Source organism: Dasypus novemcinctus, chromosome 15 (assembly GCF_030445035.2).
Source record: "Dasypus novemcinctus isolate mDasNov1 chromosome 15, mDasNov1.1.hap2, whole genome shotgun sequence".
Lineage (NCBI taxonomy): Eukaryota > Metazoa > Chordata > Mammalia > Cingulata > Dasypodidae > Dasypus > Dasypus novemcinctus.
This window is the reverse complement of record NC_080687.1, coordinates 93,199,832-93,219,560: the sequence shown is the minus strand read 5'-3', so window position 1 is coordinate 93,219,560 and position 19,729 is coordinate 93,199,832. Positions and strand designations below refer to the sequence as shown.

Below are 19,729 nucleotides of genomic sequence, written 5' to 3'. Positions count from 1 at the left end.
GCTTTTTCTCTTTTGCTTGTTAAGAAACTGAGGCTTAGCAGGCTTAAGAAACATGCCCAAATCACAAAGACCAAAACCCAGGAACCAGGCTCGGAACCCAGACTTTTAAAGTCCAGAGTGTGTGCTCTTAACCACTTTTGCTGTACTCGTTGGATCAGTCACACAAATGGTAACCGAGCCAAATTTAGATCCAGGGTCTCTTGACTCCTGGTCTAGTGCATTTTCCACCTCACCTCACCCCTCCATTTTTTGCATTTCTTTGAAAGTAGATCACTGAAGCCCTGGAGGAATTCGGGACAGAGTTGTAAGAAAAGTGTTAATTAGGTGGATCTGCCCAGAAGTTCTGAATATTGCTTCATTTTCCAGCTTCATCTGAGAAAATCTGGCTTTTCATGGAATCCCTAGGACATTTCGATTAGATATTTAACACATCTTTTCTTTTCTCTCCGTGTCAATTATAGCACACACCAGGTATTTAGATACTGGGCCAGATATTCCAATAAGTATTTGTTGGATGGATGAATGAAAATCTAGAACCTCCTTTCTACTTAGGAACAGGTTAGCTCTCAGAAAGCCATTTTCAATTTACATTTGCATCTAAGTCCAGAGTGACTAAAATGGATTTAAGAAGTATTTCCCAGAAGTCCCCAGAAGCATTTCCACTAAAAATGGATATAAATCAGTATTGCAAAACTTTAAAATCAGGTTTAATTTTTCTCCTTTAAGATATATGATATCAGACTTCCTTTCCCATAATTGATTGTTTTTCTCCACATTGAAAATCTGTTAAGGCTGTTAGACCTCCTCTGATGATATCTGCAACTATTTTAGGTTACACCTTAGCTAAGGTACTTACAAGTCATTACTTGAATTAAATACAACTTTCCATCTATTCAATACCTGTACCAGTGGAGCCAAACAGTGAAGGAGTAAAACCACGAAGAATGCTCTTATTTTAAATCCATGACCAACTAGTTATTAATTGCATATGGGAAATAGGGACCTGACAGTGGAGAATCCTGGCAGACAGCAGCAAGTGCTTCTTGATATGATGCATGGAGAAGGAAACCACATCACTTCTGTGGTATCCCTGCCAAAAGTGCATACCTGAATTAAACAACTGGGAAGAAACAAACAAGCCCACGTTGAAGGGTAGTCTATAACTGGTCATTGCTTTCTCAAAAGTGTTGTAGTGATGAAAGGCAGACAGACTGAAGAACTGTCCCAGATTACAAGAGGCTAAGGAGACAGGACAATTCCATGGACTGTGGGATCATGGATTGGATCCTGATCCAGAAAAAAAGGACATTAAGTGAGCAATTTGCTAAATTTGAGTAAGGTTTATTGATTGGTGGTGACGGGTCAAAGATAATTTCTTGGTTTTGACAGTTGTACTATGGTGATGTAAGCCTGCCATGGCTTCCGTGTCTCTGTACAAACCCAGAAAACTTGCCATTGATGAGAGGTTGCAAATTAGTGACCTCCAGATGAATCCAGTTCATAGATGACTGAGATGACATTTAGGTTTAAAAAATATCCATTGCCAATATTTTAAGAATCAGATGATTTCACATAAAAATCCAGATTTCTGGTTTCTCTGGAACAATCACACCTGCGTTCCTTCTGCAACTACTTTTAGACAATGAACATGTTTTGCAGTGTATGTCAGTCCCTGATACTTGTATGTGGGCCATTTCACTCAATTTAGTGACCTGCCCAGCCCCTGGAGGCATTTGAGCTTGACTCAAATCATGGACAGGGAAATGGCTTAGAGAGTAAAACATCTCAGTGTGCCCACTGTTGCCACCTATTGGTGTGGGCAGAGTTGGCATCCTTACACTGAAGCTTTGTTTTCTATTTCTGAATATTTATATAAAAAAAGAAAGTTTGTAAGTGTAGTAGCTTCGGTAAACCAAATGCAGTTGTGGAGAGTCTTCATTGTGAGCTTGTTTCTTTTATTTTTTTTTAATTAAAAAATATTTTTTGTTTATCTTTCATGAGCCCTTCATTTCTCTTGATTTAGACAGGAAGAACGATGAGAAGGGAAATGAGGTGAAATAGGATCCTTCTCCTTTCCTTGCTCTCCTTTGGAGTGGAGTTCATGAGGCTGAACCCTTCCACTGTGGGTGAACGACAGGGTGAACCACTCTGGAGTGGTCCCAGGAATCACTCAACCACGCGGGTTAAAATGTGTGACCACTTGGGCATGTATTTATTGTATTTTCTGGCTAACAGGTACTCAGCCTTCATTTATAAAAAGCATGTAGCCAAAGGACAATGGGAAAGAGACATAGAGGTAATGAAATGTCACCGAAGTTCAATCCTGGTTACTTTGGTTTGGGAATAAAGAGGTACGATGCAAATTGTCATGGACTATGAACCCGCAAGAGTCAGGGTTTCCCTCCCCCGAATATGATTCTTCTCAAAATGAACAGTCTAAAGTTGCTCTGCCTTTTCTTTGTTGATCCTTAGCCTTTCTTGGGCACAGAAAATCAGGTGTAAAATAATAGTCCTTTATTATTTAATACATTTCATTTCAATGTAGGCCAAGGAGTTGATCAAATTGACCTTTCATCTTTCTCTCCCTTTTGATTTTAGATGTCAATCCTTGAACTTCTGCTCATTTGCTTCCAAGTGCTTCTTCTTACTGAGTTAACTCTGTCCCATAGTTTTATTTATCATCTCCATGCTGATGAGGCTCAAATCTCTATTCACTGCCTTAACCTAGCCCCAGCAAGCTGGGTCCATAGCTTTCATTGTTCACAGGCCAGCTCTCTTAAGCTATTTTTAGTATTGCCGCAACTTCTTTGTGGTCCAAATGGATTTCATCATTGCCCCTCCTAAATGCCACATATCTGTCAATGACTTCATTAGCCCCAGCATTCCTTAGGTGATAACCTCAAAGGCAACTTTGACTCATACTTCTCATTGATCGTCTATAGAAAGTATCTTGGTTTGCCAGGGCTGCTGTGACAAATACCACACAATCTGAACTTATTTTCTCATGGCTTTGGAGGCTACAAGCCCAAAATCAACATGTTGGCAGGCCATGCCATCCCCCGGAACTGTAGCATTCTTGTGTTGCCTGGCTGAAATCCTTGGCTTTCCTTGACTTGCATCTCTGCTTCCATCACATGGCAATCTGCCTCCTTGGTCTCCTTCTGTGACTTTCACTGACTTCTGGCTGACATCTTGTGGAGTGAGGCCCACCTGGATTCACTTTCGCCCCATCTAAATAGCATCTTAGAAGATTCTAAACACAAATGAGTCTACATTTTAACTGAAAATAGCGTCTTCAAAGGTTCAAAAGGTCTGATTTACACAAGGGTTCATGCTCACAGGAAAGTGGATTAAGACTTGAACATATCCTTTTTTTAATTTTTTCAGGAGGGGCCCTGAAATTGAACCCAGGACCTCATACATGGGAAGCAGGCACCGAGCCACATCTGCTCCCCAGTGAGAGCTGGTTGTTTGTTTTTTAGGAGGTACTGGGGATCAAACCCAGGGCCTCGTACATGGGAAGCAGGCATTCGACCACTTGAGTTACCTCCACTCCCCTTGAACATATCTTTTGTGGGAGACATGATTCAATCCCCAACAGACAGTCAGCCTCTGAACTATCTCTTATATTTATCTCTTGCTTTCCAGTACTCATCACCACCACCGCAGGCCTTGCAGTTATCTCCTCAAATCTTGTCCGTAGCCACTTTTTTTCTAATCTCTGTCCTGATTTCCACTTTCTTCCTACTCTATTCCATTTCTCTGCTACCAGACGAAACTTCTAAAATCATTGATTTCATTGTTTCACTCTCTAATGCATATTATACACAGTAAATACTTGCTTAGATGAGTGATCGAAATAAGGAAGTTGTATCATATGAATTCACTGAAGCTACGATGAGTATCCTTTGGCCCAATATGTAGAAAATTAACAGCTGATTCATGTCTCTATTTAGAGAAATGGAGAACTTGAAGAGAAATATCTTCATATTGCAGCTGCAGATAAACAGAAAGACAAAAACTTTTCTTCTGGGCCTCGGTTTCCTTGCCTTCAAATAGGGGAAATGCCAAGAAGTTTGCTACATGTCTTCAGTGTGATGTGTTAAGGCACCAAGCACAGGGCATGTAGACACAAAATACATGTTTGTTGAATGTGAATTTAAAAAGATTGATTGAATGAATGAATTTGAGTTGATAATTAAATATTTAAATACTTTATATAAATTACAACTTAGACATTCAGACTAAACTGAAATTTGGCACAAACTGGGACCCCTGTGTTAGGTATGTTAACACATATTATCTCAATTATTCTTCAAAGTACCCTGTGATTCAGGTGGTATTTCTCCCATTTATATATAAATTCAGCCAAGGAAAGGGGAAAATGCCTTATCCAAGATCCGTTAGTATGCAGTAGAATCAGGATTTGTCTCTTAAGAGTTCTTTAATTTTTTTTTAAGATTTATTTATTTATTTCTCTTCCCTCCTACCGCCCCGCCCCGCCCCAGTTGTCTGTTCTCTGTGTCTATTTGCTGCGTGTCTTTTCTTTGTCCACGTCTGTTATTGTCAGCAGCATGGGAATCTGTATTTCTTTTTGTTGCGCCATCTTGTTGTGTCAGCTCTCCGTGTGTGCGGCGCCATTCCTGGGCAGGCTGCACTTCCTTTCGTGCTGGGCGGCTCTCCTTACAGGGCGCACTCCTTGCGCGTGGGGCTCCCGTACGCGGGGGACACCCCTGCGTGGCAGGGTACTCTTTGCACGCATCGGCACTGCGCATGGGCCAGCTCCACACGGGTCAAGGAGGCCCGGGGTTTGAACTGCAGACCTCCCATGTGGTAGGCAGACGCCCTAACCACTGGGCCAAGTACTGCTTCCCTCTAAGAGTTCTGATTTCAGGTCTTTTGCTTTTCCTATGTACCTGGCTTCTCAAATGTTTGTGTTTAAAAAAAAAATTTTTTATCAATTTTTTTATTTTCAATTTTTTTAGGTTTGACTGTTAACTTTATAATTTTACTATTCCATTGAAATACTGGAACTTACAGTCTTTTTCTTTTATTATTTTCTGAATGCTGATTTCAAAATCATTGTCCCTGTCTTTGTATTCTTGGCGGGTGGGTCATCTCAGACATCGTCTCAGCAGCAACTTGTCTGTTTACAAAAGTTGTGGAAATAATGTGTTTCTAGCATGGGAAGTTGAAGACAAGTGGCATATATTCTGTGTCTCTTTTAATGCCTATGTTAGTGCAAATGGATTATAAAATGTCAGTGAATATCCAAGGAGTTGTTATAAGCTAAAGCAATGCAAATTCTCTACTTTTGAGATGGCCACAGCCTGCGTAGTTTGCTAATTCCAGTTTTTAATACTTCGAAATATTGCAGGGATAACATTTTTATGTACTTGACATTTTATGGAAATAAAGTTTACAGATATGAACAGCCTTTCCTTTCTTTTATGATCTGATTGTAATTGCTATAATTAGCTTTCACTGTGCTGCTATCAGAAAGAAACAGTAAAATTAGCATTAAACAGATGTGTAAAGTCAGCCTTAATGCCGTGAGTCTTACCTGGCAGCTGTATAGAACACCTATCCTGCTTAAGAGAGTGAATTTTAGGTGTGTGTTTGATAGCTAATTACTCTTGCCCTTTGATTTAATTTTCAATGCCATATTGTTTATAGAAACAATCTGCCTTCTCACTAATCAACTCCTTCTTGTGCTCTGTGCAATGCGCTGCGTTAGGTGCCGTGGAAGGGTACAATTCCTGCGCTCCAGAAGCTGATGTTCCAGTTGGGAGAGAGACTTAACATCCCCACACTATTTATAGTAGTTTCCTAGGGTTGCTATAGCAAATGATCATGGTCTAGGTAGCTTAAAACAACAGAAATGTATTGCCTCTCAGTTCTGGAGGCAAGTAAGATCGAGGAATCGACAGGGCCATGCTCCCTCAGAAACCGGTAGGGGAAAATCTTCCTTTGCTTCTTCTAGCTGAGGGCGTTTATGGGCAGTCCTTGGCGGTCCTTGGCTGGCAGCGGCATCACTCCCAGTCTCTGCCTACATCTTCTGTGGGCGTCTTGTCTTTCTCCTCCCCTTGCTAATGAAGCCTCCAGGCGTATTGATTAGGGGCCTTCCTACTCCAGTATGACCTCATCTTAACTGAGTCCACCTGCGATGGCCCTATTTCCAAATAAGGTCACCTTCTGAGGTCCTGGAGGTCAGGACTTGAACATTTCGATTAGCCCATGACCCTATGTGTGCTCGTTCCTCTCTCTGAAATACCCTTCATCACTTTCTTTCCCCTCCTTTGCCTGGCCAGCTTCTCCACATTTTGCAAGGCTCAGCTATTCCTCTTCTGACTGCTGCCCAACCCGCCAGGTCTTTTGGGTAACCTGTGCATCTCTCTGTCACAGAGCTTATCTAAGGTTATTATAATGGTTGGGATGTTTGGTAACCTTCCAGAGAACGGTCTCCTTGAAGGTGGAAAATGCAGTCTTTTTTTTTTTTTAAGATTTATTTATTTATTTCTCTCCCCTTCTCCCCCCACCCCAGTTGTCTGTTCTCTGTGTCTATTTGCTGCATCTTCTTCTTTGTCCGCTTCTGTTGTTGTCAGCAGCACGGGAACCTGTGTTTCTTTTTGTTGCGTCATCTTGTTGTGTCAGCTCTCCATGTGTGCAGCATTCCTGGGCAGGCTGCACTTTCTTTCGCACTGGGCGGCTCTCCTTACAGGGGTTCACTCCGTACGTGTGGGGCTCCCCTACGCAGGGGACACCCCTGCATGGCAGGGCACTCCTTGCGCACATCAGCACTGCACATGGGCCAACTCCACATGGGTCAAGGAGGTCCGGGGTTTGAACCGTGGACCTCCCGTGTGGTAGGCGGATGCCCTGACCGCTGGGCCAAGTCCGCCTCCCAATGCAATCTTTTAGCTTTGTTTTCTGGGGCCCTGGCACAGAATATGTTCCTAATAAGGGCTTGATGAGTAAATGAAGATGCTACAAACACATCCAGATATATAGCCATAAAGATTAATGGAAAAGAAAAGCAGTGCAGAGCAGGTGTAGCTCAGTGGCTGAGTATATGCTTTGCATGTACAAGGTCCCTGGTTCAATCCCCAGTACCTCCTAAAAAATAAAATAAAAAAAATAAAGAGAAAGAAAGAAAGGTAGCATGCTGTAAATGTTAAGGATGGCTTTCACACATGTCCTACAGAAGGAAGAATAGCTTGCTGTAGTCAGAGGAGAATTCTGGGTCAGAGCCAGCTTCATAGTGTCTGGCCCATGCTGTTGCAGAAGATCTCATATTTGGTATAATGCTCACCGGCTGCCATCTTGAAATTCATAATAATTTTTGAACCAAGGGCTCCACATTTTTCATTTTGCACTGGGACCTGTAGATTATGTAGTTAGTCCTGAACTTGGTTCTAGGAGAAATGATTCAGATTGCTAGAAATGGAGAGTGGGGAGAACAAGCCGGGCAAGAGTGCAAGAAGCTATTAGTGCAGAATGAGGCATGTGGGGGGCTTAGCAGCCAGGCCAGTGGGAGGGCACAGAGGACTTATGGGTTTAGTATGAAGCTTGAAAGAGGGATCGAGGGAGAGTTTGGACAACAACCTGAAAGCCCTGAGTAATCACGCATGATTGTTGAGCAGGACAGTGATGGGTGTAGGTGTAGCTTTATGGAGACACATATGGAGGTGCTAGGCAGCATGGACTGAGGAGGCAGAAGGCAGGGAATAGGGAGCTCAGGAGGCTCATCCAAAGCCCAGGGGTGTGGTGGCGAGGCCTTAAACTAGGAAGAAGAGGCAAAGACAGTACAAAATTGGGAAACATGACGAGGGGGAGAATAGACGCAACTTTGGCCATATGCAGATATTGAGAAAAAAGTACAAGTCAGGGAATACCCTGGACTATATTGTAACAATGATGTGCTCTTGGCCGAACTAAGGAAGTCAGGGATGCAGTAGGGAGCAGCTTATTTGTTAGAGGAGGTAATGAGTTTGTTTTTGGTCATTTGCGACAAGAGCAGGATTTCAAAATAGAATGGTTCCTTTGCACGTCAATATAAATAATTTTTCATGGAGAAGAAAGTTTGAAAAAGGGAAGGATGGTTAACAGTTTCAAATGAGGCATAAAGGCCACCGACAGTGAAAACATGAAATGCTCATTAGAGCAGTTTCAGAAGACAGACAAGAAGTGGGTCCCCGTAAAAATTATGTGGGAAATGAGGGAGCATTCTCTGAATTCATATTCTTCTTCTCCAAAGCCACTCCTGAATTCCCTGTCTTCTTGAAAGGTACCACTTTCCACCATCCAGGTTCCCATCCAGAAATATGGGTCACCCTTGGTACTTTCTTATACTTTATTTTTTTTCCTTTTTTTTCCTTTAAGATTTATTTATTTATTTCTCTCCCCTTCCCCCCCACCCCCCCCCCCACCCCAGTTGTCTTTTCTCTGTGTCTATTTTGCTGCGTGTTTTTCTTTGACCGCTTCTGTTGTTGTCAGCGGCACAGGAATCTGTGTTTCTTTTGGTTACGTCATCTTGCTGCATCAGCTCTCCGTGTGTGCGGTGCCGGTGCCATTCCTGGCAGGCTGCACTTTCTTTCGCGCTGGGCGGCTCTCCTTACAGGGCACACTCCTTGCCCGTGGGGCTCCCCTATGCGGGGTACACACCTGCGTGGCACGGCACTCCTTGCGCACATCAGCACTGTGCATGGGCCAGCTGCACACAGGTCAAGGAGGCCCGGGGTTTGAACCGCGGACCTCCCATGTGGTAGACAGACGCCCTAACCACTGGGCCAAGTCCGCGTCCCTCTTATACTTTATTTAAATCTCTTTCTCCCTGGACAATCAATCCTTTATTGTCCTTTCTGCCTACTGAGTGTTTTCTGAATCCACCCATCTCTCTTTGCCCCACTACCACTATCACCTCCTTACACCCATTTTATACTCTCTACCCCCACTCCAGCCCTTATCATCTCATTCTTTCCATTGGAGCTAGGCGAATTTTTCTAAAACACAGGTCTGATTGAGTCCCTTTCCTTTTAAGGCCCTAAATTAGCTCCCCATTACTTGCAGGGTAAAGCACAAAAGTCTTAACACAGCTGAAAATACCCTTTGTGACCTAGTCTGCTAAATTCTCCAATCTTTGCTCTCTTCCTGCCCACCCCCCACCCTATGTTCACTCCTTTCCTTTTTTCTTCTCATCCTTCTAGTCTCTGCTTAGTCCTTTTCATTGATTTATTCAACACATATTTCTGAAATGTCTGTCATCAGGTTCAGAAGCTAGCAAAACAAAACCACCCCCGGCCCCGTGGAATTCACAGTCTAGTAAGAGACACCAATATAAAATAAGATGGTAGTGGACAGGAGATGTCAGCAAAATGCTAGAAATCATAAATAGATGGACTTTTGGAAAGTGCCTGAGCAAAGAAGACAAAGCAGAGCCTCACGGCTGCAATAAGAGACACCTACAAGAAGCCAACAAGAAGCAATTCAAATCACACCCCTGAACTCCAGCACTTGGAGGCACCAGGTAACTTTGAAGGCAGGGGCACCAGGTAGAACTGAAAAACAGGAGCCTAAGTAGAAAGTTCATATGAAGGAGCAGGAAAGCCTTTCCCACTCCACTTTTTTTTTTAATTTTAGGAAGTTCATGCGATTTAACCTGGGACCTTGTATATGGGAAGCAGGCACTCAGCCACTGAGCTACACCTGCTTTCTCCTCCCAACCCACTCTGAACCCCACTTCACTATTTTTAAAAAAGGGAATATACAGGAACAAGAAAGAGTTTTTGAGTATTATAAAATGATAGGGAGCAGGTGTAGCTCAGTGATTGATCTCCTGCTTCCCATGTATGAGGTCCCAGGTTCAATCCCCAGTACGGCCTAAAGATAAAAAAGATAGCAGAAATAGATTATTCAACAGGAATTTCGAAGAAAAAGTTTTGAAAACCTCCCCCTGACAGTAGAATTTGAAGGCCACGTGGTAGAAAGTAGAAGGAAAAAAAAAAAGGTAAGAAAATTAGAGGATCAATCCAAGAGGCCCAACATCCAAATAAATGTAATCCTTGGGACAGAGAACATGCATAACGGAGGAAGGAAATAAAAGAGAGAGGGAGAACTTTCCAGAACTGAATACTTGAATTTCCATTTTACAAGAGACGACCGGGTGACTAGCGCAGTAGATAAAAAACAGACCCAAACTAAGACAATCATCATAAAATTTCAGAAGACCAAGTATGAAAAGAAAATCCTAAAAATTTCCAGGCAGAAAGCAAAATTGAACTGCAGCAGGGCCATCGGTCAGAAGGCTATCAGACCTCTTGATCGCAGCACTGGATCCTAAAACACATTGCAACAGTTCTTTCAAAATTCTGAGAGAAAATGATTCCCAGTGTGGATATGCAGGAATGAGGATAACCCATTGAGTTGTCTTCAGCTATGAAACTTCTCAAGAAGTTTGAAGTTCCATAGAGTCTGAGAAATCTACTAGAGGGGATGCTCTGTTAAAACAAGGAAGTAAACCCAGAGGGAGAAGGGGATTCCCAGGCTGATGGTGAAGGGAAGCGTGTGCATGACAACAGAACCAGATGGCGACTGGAGGACAAGGCCTCCAGGAGAGGCATCTCCAAGGGGGATCATAAGGAATGGATTCATTTCCCAATGGTTTCTTAAAAATTGTGTTTTAACTTAGTTGGAGACTTTGGTACAGAATTAGTAAAATAGGTACAAAAAGGTACAAAGAGGAACTATAATCACAGTACATGACATAATTCAGCTAAGTGATATTTACATACTTGTAAACACCAAATATTGATTCAACAAAAAGATGTTAAAACTTGTTTAAGAGCATGGGGGAGAGTTAGTGTGACTAGGTTGGGGAATGAGAGGGCTAAATTTTCATATCTTAGAGGTGGAAGTAAAAAAAACACTATCTAAACCTGAGCAGTCAAGGTACAGTATGAGCATAGTATGCAGATTTATAGAACTAAATAGCAGAAGAAATATTAATACTGTTGAAAAGTATTGTTTCTGGGGAATGGGAATCAGAAGTAGAGAAGGAATGGGTGTTTGATTGTAAGCCTTGAGGTAATACTTGACTTAAAGCTATATACTTTGATTAAAATTAAAGCAAACATGTCCATGTACAAAAATGTACACAGCTGTTCATAGCAGCATTATTCCTAATGGCCAAACTGGAAACAACCCAAGCGTGCATCAACCGATGAATGGATAACTACCATGTGGTGAATCCACGCAATGGAATATTATTCTGCTATGAAAAGGAATGAAGCACTGATACATGCTACAACATGGAGGAACTTTGAAAACATCATGCTGGTGAAAGAAGCAGTCACAAAAGTCCACATGTTGTATGGTTCCATTTCCATGAAATATCCGGAACAGGCACATCCATGGAGACAGAAACTAGACTAGTGGTTGCCTCAGGCTGGGGAGGTTGGGGTTAAATAGGGACTGACTCCGAATGGGGGTGGGGTTTCTTTTGGGGGTGATTTAAATGCCCTGGCATTAGAAAGTAGTGATAGTCGCATAACTCTGTGAATATTCTAGAAACCACTGAAACGTACACTTTTTTTGGGGGGTGGGAATCTTATGGCCTTTGAATTAAAACTCAATAAAGCTGTTATAAAAATTGAGAGGAAACTCCTCAAAAAATAACAATTCCTCATTCCTTGGGTTGTGAGGAATAAATGGAATAATGTATCTGAAGGACCTAGACAAGACATGCTATTAAAATAATATTTAAAATATTAAATATTTAAACAACATTTAACACTGATGTAGTGTGCAGTCTTTTAAATTATTTACATATATTGCCTCATTTGACTTTTACAAAATAGACACTGTAACTATCCCCATTTTCTAGATGAAGAAACTGAGACCAGCAGAATTAAGTAGTTTGCCCAAGGTCATTCCGCTAGGACATGGTTGAGCTGGGGTTGGAACCTAGGCAATTGGCCCATCACCTTCCCTCTCAGTCTCTCCACTGTGCTCCCTCTGCACCCCTGCCTGACTCTTGAGCCTGGGTTAGTGTGTGTGCTCTCAAGGTATTCTACATTCATCTGCCTCTCAACTTGTTGTGAGCGGAATACTGTTTATTGCCTTTTTGCTCATCTGTGTCCTCAAACTATTGTGGACATTCTACAACAGCAGGGACTGCCTATCTCCATTGCATCTTCATCCTTCACCCACCAAATACTTGTGTGTATGTGTTGGGGGTATTGCAGGGATAGAGTGAAGCAAAGGTGTTTTTCTCTCTGTATAAATTCTTAAGTCCATGAAGGGGAAGTAGGAGAAGTACAAGAGAGTAAATGTTCTAGAGAAGGATGAGATCTTTGATGGATCAAAGCAGTAGGGGGAGATAAGATGAAGATTATAATGGGGAACTCTTCCTCTCCAGAAGAAGAAAGAACACCTTCTCTTTTAGGATGGAAAAAGAGGAGAAGATGGGTCTTGGGGGCAGGGATAGGGGGAGGGGGTTAAGGAAGCTCATACTAGATGACATGGATCATTTCAATAAAAACGGTGTGAGAATCTTGGGCCAGGAATGAGTGGAATATGTGGCTAAGGCAAGAGGAGAGAATTTAGATAGATGCCCAACCTTTTTCGGGTCTGTAACCCCTTTAATAATATGATGAACCATTTTCCCAGAAAATACACAAAATTATGCATGTCATTAGGCATTTGGAGTTCTCAGGTTAAGATTGCCAGCTCTCAGGAATTAATAAAATTGAATAAAAAAATATTGCTGAGAAGTAATTTGAAGACGACTTGAGTTTGTAGCATTAGACGCCTATGCCTCAGTGACTCTTCAGCAACACTGAGTAGCACATGACCCTGAAGCTGATCTGGTATTGACAATGGAGAATGTGGGCCTCAGAGCGCGTGGGGAGATGGCAGGGAGGAAATAGGGGAGGACAGGAAAAAGAAAGAAAGGCAAAGCACAGACCTGGAGTGGGCGGTTGGAGAGGTCACTCAGTGAAGACTGTCAGGGGGTGTGTTGTCCATAAAGGATTTAAAAATAATAACAAAGCCAGAAGTTGGTCTTCCTTTTATGATCCCAATGCCAAAGCAATTCTAAACTCTGTCAGCGATAAAATACTTCTCCCTGAGAAAGAATTGTTGGTGGCAGACCTAAACAATTGCCTGCACCTGAGTAGACCTGCTCCGCTGGGAGGCAGATAGAGAGATTAAGATTGCAGATACAGAGTTTAAGATGTAAGAGGGATTGATCATGGACTGGTGCTTGAAATGGTGAGCTGTGGACAAGGGGTTGGTGGATGGCCGACGCGGAGAGCCAAGCTGAGGAGGTGCAGGGGGAGGAGAAGTAGCACCATGTCAGTTGTTTTCATCTGTTACCTTCATCTGCTGAAATCCAAACCTTGCCTGGAATCTTGAACTCTTCTGTTTGTTTTTTTTCAACTTGAGCCAGCTACTAGGTAAAATTATGCATGCCTCACCATCTTTAAATGTCAGGTCTGCTCTAATCTGCATCTGCATCCATTCCTCTCTGCCTTTTTTTTTTTTTAAAACCTCTTTCATAATACATGGCATGTATTTAATTACTGTTTTTCTCTCTACTGGACTTCATACTCCTTGAGAGCAGCTTGTCCTGTCCAGTGCCTCTAACATCTGTCACGAGTATGTTTTGTTTTTCTTTCTAGATTCCTCAGAACTTAGATGTCGCTGTACCTGTAGATACAGAATGCAGCTGCTTTCCCTCTCCCAGGTAAATGCCATCGGCGACTGCTTCCCCTTTACGCAGTGTTATTCATGGGCTTTCATTCCCTTCTGAAACCACAGGGATGTGGGACCAGACTGGGGAGATCCAGTCATCAACTTCAGGACCATCAAGACTTTATTCTGTAGTCGTGCGAGATGGTGACCGTCTCCAGCAGGGAGGCTTTGGCTGCTTTGTCATGAGATCCACATGCGACTGTAGGTGCTTCTTGAAACCCCTTAGATAACTTATTACTTGGGAGTAAATAGTGGAGAAACCAGATGCGATTCACCCCCTCCGTCTTCTCTGGGGAACCGCAGAACATGCTTCTGGAAGGGACTGCCTCTCCACTATACCCCCATTCCTCCCCAAGATGGCCCCTGGTGGCATCTGACCAGGAAGTTGCAGGACCGCTGGTGGATGGAATAAGTAAAGCAGGGCAGTTTGGGTTAAAAGTGGAGGTCAGGCACAGAAACTTCCAGAGGGAAATTGAAGAAGCCAAAGTAGGATAAGGGTAGCCTCTCCAGCCGCGTTAGAAGGCTGGTGCCCATGGAGGTGGGGTCCTTGGCCCCTAGCAAATGTGAATGCAGCTGGAAGGGTCTGTCATCTTCAACTAACCCTCTGAACTGGAAGCACTACCCCACATTCCCATTCCTCTAAGGCAGATTTACAGCATCAGGGCTAGGAGTAGACTGTGCTTAATACCTGGTCACCCTACTCAGGGAGCGACGCTGTAAGGGAAGAGAATGCCACCCCAGCTGAGGCTGTGTGTACCTTTGGCTGTTATATTTGAACATGGGAAATCGCCCTCAAGACAAGTCTCTGGGACTTGGGCATCAGACGTAGCTCTTTTTTTTTTTTTTAATAACTGATAATTCTATAAAATGTGCATTCAAAAATATGGCCGGGCTGTCTGAAGGAACTTGGCTATCCATTTAACTATAGCATCTGCCTGTGTGATCTGTGCTTTTTAGAGGAACCTTCTAAATAATTTAAATCTTTAATTGGGTTAGAGCGAACCTTAGCACGCGGATGTTCTATAAATAAAAGAATGAGTAAATAATATAGTGACCTTCATTTTGGTGCCCTTCCTTAAAGACCTCGTTTTGTTTTGTTTGTACCAATAGGATCCTTGTTAAGAGGATTCTTAAGGGAGATTTCATTTGGGCTGGGGCGGGGCTTTCCCAAGAAAGTCCCTTTTAGCTTGTTTCAGGTGTACGGTCACCTTTTTCCAGAGCTGTTTCACAAAAAATGAATACTTAGTTTCTTCTGTGGTCGCTAGGTGGGTGCCAGGCCTTTGCGCTGGCCAATGGGCTTGCCTTGCTATCTGAAATCAGGTAGGTTTAAGTCGTCTAGTACTGGCTAAGAGAAAGCTAGAGGAGAAAGAAAGGCAAGCAGAGAGAAAAATGCTTTTAAAGAGGAAGTGGTAAGAGGCTTCTGAATTTCAGTGTGACCTGCTCTGTCAGGTGACTTTTTGGGGGGAGGGGACATGAAAAAAAAAAAGTTAAGAAAAATGTCCTTATAAAGACAAAATCTATTTCTCTCCTGGCTGATGATTTGTCATTCTAGTTGCTTCCTGCCTTGTGACCACACACCCGGGCTTGACAAAGTTCAGATCAGAAAGAAGGAGGTTTCTGGTCACACACCAGTACAACAGAGTACCAATTTTCTACAAGGTAAATTTTCTTTCCGTCTTTTTTGTTGTTTTAAAGAGCGGGTGATACTGATGTGTGTTTTGGGACTCTGAGTCTGTGGCTTGAGGACTTGGTCTTTGGGGCAAAGCACCTGTGACCTGTGCACCCTGCGGCCGTTGAACTGCCCAGGAGACCCAGAGCCACCTTCTGTGGCCATCTGGGTTGGGGTCTTCTCAAGTCCTCCACAGAAGCTATGATTTTCTGGTTCCTTTTAAACCAAACTGTGTCCAGATTTATTTCTCTTGCTTTGCTTCTGGGAAACTATTGACTGTGATTTTCATCTACTTAAAAGTGGACTCAGGAGAGTGCATATTGATCATTTAGGTTGGCCTAATGGAGATTTTAGCCCTTGTGATTCCATTTTTTTTGGTTTTGTTTTATTTTTCAGAAACTGCTTTATAGTACTTTTGTGGCCATGTTAACATCTATGTGGGATATTGGTCACTTGAGTTATTTGGACACCAAGGGTTTTTCATGGATTTGCTTTATAACTACATGAAATTAGTGGTCTCTTCTTCCCCACTTATTCCTTGAAAGTAAAAGCAACTTGTGTCACTTAATTGTCTGTTTTTGTATAGTTGTCAGAACTCTTGTTAGGCTTATGGGCATGAAATGAATACCCCGTTAAATCCTGGTGTCAGACTTCTGTCTACAATAGAAATTCTTTTGAAGTAGGTATGGGATGTTTCTTCCAGGAACCTTGATGAAGCTAGAAACTTTGGATCTTGTAGTATCAGCTTTTAACAATCATTATCAAGCAATATTAAGAACCATTGGCAGATGATAAATCTAAAAGTTGTTACGATTGGAAGTAGATTCATGAATCAGCATACACATCAAAATCCAATGTTTCTTTAAATACAATCTTTAGTTGTTCTAAAATTACTCCCTCAGCACAATGTTTTAAAAATTATTATTAAACATATAAAAATGGCTTATCCATACAAGTCTGGATTTAAAATTTACAAAGATTTATCAAAATTGGTTTCTATTAAATGAAATTGTTTAAAAGAATGTCCATGCAGGCAAATTTGAATGAAATTAACCGTTTTCCTACAAATGCAAATTTCTAAAAGTTGCAAAATGTGACCATCAATATCATTTTGCACATCTCACCTAAGTATTTTTTTAAACTAGAAAAAATGTGGGAAGGAGATATTGAATGCCTAAAAAAACACACTGTTCAAATAGTATGTTTTGCCTTATTTTGTAGGAAAAATAGAAATGAGAGTAAAATAGATTAGGATGTAAAGGAATGCTGGTATTTTCAGTGTATTGGAACTGAATAAAAAGGAGTGTGAAGAAGTTAATCAAAGAAGGAAAAAGTATCTCAATTGAAATCAGGTTTAGATTTTTAAAGGATCGACCTGATATATTATTTTTTAAAAAAACAAAACAAAAAAACCCTTCATCTTTATTCCACCCCCTACCCTACAGTCTGCATAGCGAAGTCTGAGAATAGTCTCCTGGATCTTGGACTTGGACTGAATTCTGCTGAGGAAGTAGAGTGGAGTTTGCGTTTCATCAGCACTCCCAGCAATGTTTTTCTCTGTAGGGTTTTAGATTTTTGTCTCCTCTGTAAACTATACCTTGAAGCAATGGGTGATGTGGGAAACAATTTTTACTTCATTTATTATTCTACCTCTGGAGCCTTGGGGGAAAAGAAAGGCCAACAACTTGAATAAGTCCAGTCTCACTCTAATGTTCTGTCTTTAAACTAAAGAGGACAGAAAGAGTCATAATACTTGGCGGTTTATCCGCACTTCTTGCAGGCACTCTACATGCATTATCTCATTAGAGCCTCTCAACCAGCTTTGGGGATAAGGAGTGGGCTGGGATCCTTGAAGGGATTGGCTGGAGTCACTGGGGAGTTCAGGGGTGGGTCGAGGTAGCCAGGACCCCAGGGTCTGCACTGCCTATCTGTAAGCAGCTGTCTATTGCCAGGTCCTCCCTTTCACGTCAGCAAAGTTTTCCAGCCGTAGATGACTTCCAGCTTTTATCACTGAAACGGACTACAGAGATCTTGGCATGTACCAATTTCAGGAGAGAGAGAGAGACGAGACAGAGGAAGAGAGAGAGGAAAGAAATTTGCAAGAAATCCAGAGCGTTTTTTATTTTTATAAGTGAGAGCTCACATTATTGCGGCTTTCATATACTACTAGAAGGAAGAAATAATTTTTTTAATCAATGCGTACATTTACTAAAGAAGTTTGTGCCTTCACAAACTTACTTCAACCTACTTCCTCAACCTTATTTCCTGTCACTTCCTCCTGCTCCACCTCCACCGTCATCTCACCCGCCTCGCTTACCCACATTCTCTGCACACCAGACCACAAGCCACCAGAAGGTTCCGTGCTGTTTCATTCTGTTTCATTCCTTGGGCTTCTCTACAACTGCTTCTCTGATTGCCTCCTTTTTTTTTAATTTTAAAAAATTTCTGGTCATTTTTCATGGTCCACTTCAAGAAACATGGTTTTTTCTGAGGTTTCCTGCCTCTGCTAATTCTGTGTGTGTGTCTGCTTAACACTTTGATCTTAGACTATATACAGAATTAATCATATTGTTTTAGAATTGGCTGCTGACAGAACTAAATTGCTTCTTCATCTCTCCTGACACATAGTAGCTGCTAATGATATTTACTGAACTGAAAATTTGTCACAAGTTTTTTTTCTCAGTTCCTTAGATAGGAATGGTTGCCTTTTATTAAAATAAAAAAAATTCACTTATAATTTAATACATACTGAGTTCCCATAGTGGCTGCTATGAAGGAAAATACAACCAATAATATAATGTTTTACACTTTACCATGCCCCCAAGAACTGTTCACTTTAGCCTCAAAGCACTTTATGGACTCCTACCTCAAGGCATTTAGGAAAATTTACAAGAACAATAGCAAACAGGCAAAATTATAATTTCATTATTTTAGCCTAAACACATTCATTGGATAAAAATTGAACTTCCTTTAACAAAACTATGTACCTGATAATGGGATTCTTTGGTGACAAGGCCAAACAACAGGTTTCCTCAATTTTTAGTCACTTTGAATTATTCTCAGAAAATCCTCAAGTCGACTTCGCCTCATCACTTAAGGAGTTCAGGCTGCTCTGTATATACAGGAGAGATGGCGAACAAATTTTAAAAGCAGGTTAGGTAAAATAAAATGTAGAGAAGTGCTTAGAAAATCACGAAGAGTCAAAAATTTACTTTATAAATTTAGATGATAAAGGCATTGGACTTTATGACTAATAGAAGATCTTATAGCGGTGTGGCATTTAGATTAATATATTAATATATAGAAGATTTTTTGGTTTGCTAGTTTCCAGGAACTGAAGTATCTTAAATCCTCCCTGCTCACAAATAACATCAAAAGAAATATGATATCATTCCATCTGCATACTGAACATCGAAGAAATTAAAAACTAGAATAAGGGTCCACTAAAGAATAAAACTAATCCGTGTCGGCAGAGTTGAAGAGTTTTAAGCGTCTCTAGGCGGCCAGATGGCAGTGCCCTTCTTGAATTAAAAGTGTCTGTACTGCACATTGTTTTCGTTTGGAATTTCTAAGAAGTCACCTCCTGATTAGAGGCTCATCCTCGCTGGGCCTCTCCCTACAGCTGCTGAAGCCACGGTGCTCCCCAGATGCTTTCCTCAGTTCCCTTCTGATTCAACTTCCTTTCTTCCACTGTGGACTGCCCTGATGTTTTGGTTTGTCAATTTCAATCATTACTTCAGCCTTCCCAGAAATGTCGTAAGTGACCCAGCCTGAAGATCCTGCGGCAGCAGAGGATAAGAAAAACAAAAAGAGTACAGTGTACCGCCCTGACAATAACAGCTAATACTTACTATGCTACTTCCTTTGAACGGGGCACTTTTATAAGTGCTTCCTTTAACCATCTTAACACTTTAGTAGGTACATCCATCCTGTAAGGTATCCCATCTTCACATTGGAAAGCCAGTTCATTCATTCACATTCTTTATTTCTTTAATTGTCGACAGCTGGACCCAGTTTTGCATTAAGTGAAGGAATGGAATAATTACCTTGCATTTAAACAATACCCTGCATTTTGGCCCCTCAATCTGGACTAAACAGGCAGCAGACGAGGGCATTTATTTGCACCTAAGCCCTTGAGTTGAACTCAAATAACCATAATTTTCCCCAATTAAATGTTTCCATGTTATAATTGCTTTTATCTAAGCAGATCACCACTGTCATCATCATCATCAACAACATCATCATCTTAGTATTAACTCAGCCTCCCTGTGCACTTGACTGAGCATTTGGTTTTGGCCAACTTACTGG

General features: G+C 41.7%; 1 protein-coding gene across 8 annotated transcripts in view; it reads left to right on the top strand.

Annotated features, from left to right (window-relative positions):
• Positions 1-19,729, top strand: part of LCP1 (lymphocyte cytosolic protein 1) — an 88,198-nt gene that overhangs the window by 16,679 nt on the left and 51,790 nt on the right. For 5 of the 8 annotated variants that reach the window (XM_004475430.5, XM_004475429.4, XM_004475428.4 and 2 more), the window contains exons 2-3: positions 13,680-13,744; positions 15,305-15,411. The exons of 1 other annotated variant lie outside the window; for it this stretch is intronic. The gene's annotated coding sequence lies outside the window, so the exon portion shown is untranslated. Of the gene's footprint in view, positions 1-9,301; positions 9,527-13,679; positions 13,745-14,924; positions 15,073-15,304; positions 15,412-19,729 lie in introns of those variants that run through there. 2 more of the 8 variants (XM_004475427.5, XM_023583773.3) reach the window with 2 other exon arrangements.